Genomic DNA, 815 nt, shown 5'->3' with positions numbered 1-815 from the left:
TTTTGTGGGACAGGATTGACAGAATTGAGTTTTGTGTTCACAAAATTGACTTTTGTGAGACAGAATTGAGTTGTGTGCACAAAAGTGAGTTTTGTGAGATAGAATTGAGTTTTGTTAGACAAAATTGAGTTTTGTCCCACATGGCGCCCCGTAATATCTTACTGTATATTTCTACGGAGAGCACTGTTGATGGGTTGATGGGCTATTCAACGCGTCATCTATGTGTATGGTATAATATTATGTTGTGTTGTGGACCGCACGCCCACTCACGAGATTTTACGATAATCTGGGTCGTTGCCAAAGAAGTTTCCTTTAAGTTGTGCCTGAAGGCCATATTTTGACGTTGAAATTACTCATTGTTGCATTTGGTGGCTTTAATATTTTATCGATCCCTATAGCACTGTACTTTGTAACCTTTTTAAACACACATGTACGCACACACACATATACATAAAGAAAATCATTTAAATATTAACTAAGATATATGTAAAAGTTACGCAATAATCAAACAGAAAACTTAACCTAAACTTAAAACTGTTCCTTCGCAATTAATTGTTTGAATTGTTGCAGCAGAAGCAGCAGCAGCAGAAGAAGCAGCAGCAGCAGTAGTGTAGCAGCAGCAGAAGCAGCAGCAGCAGCAGTAGCAGCAGCAGTAGCAGCAGTAGCAGTAGCAGTAGCAGCAGCAACAGCAGCAGCAGTAGCAGTAGCAGCAGCAGTAGCAGCAGCAGCAACAGCAACAGCAGCAGCAGCAGCAGCAGTAATAATAGTAGTAGTAGTAGTAGTAGTAGTAGTAGTAGTAATAGTAGTAGTAGTAG

The sequence above is a fragment of the Priapulus caudatus genome, unplaced genomic scaffold (genome assembly GCF_000485595.1).
Source record: "Priapulus caudatus unplaced genomic scaffold, Priapulus_caudatus-5.0.1 Scaffold530, whole genome shotgun sequence".
In the NCBI taxonomy this organism is placed as follows: domain Eukaryota; kingdom Metazoa; phylum Priapulida; class Priapulimorpha; order Priapulimorphida; family Priapulidae; genus Priapulus; species Priapulus caudatus.
This window is presented reverse-complemented; position numbering follows the sequence as displayed.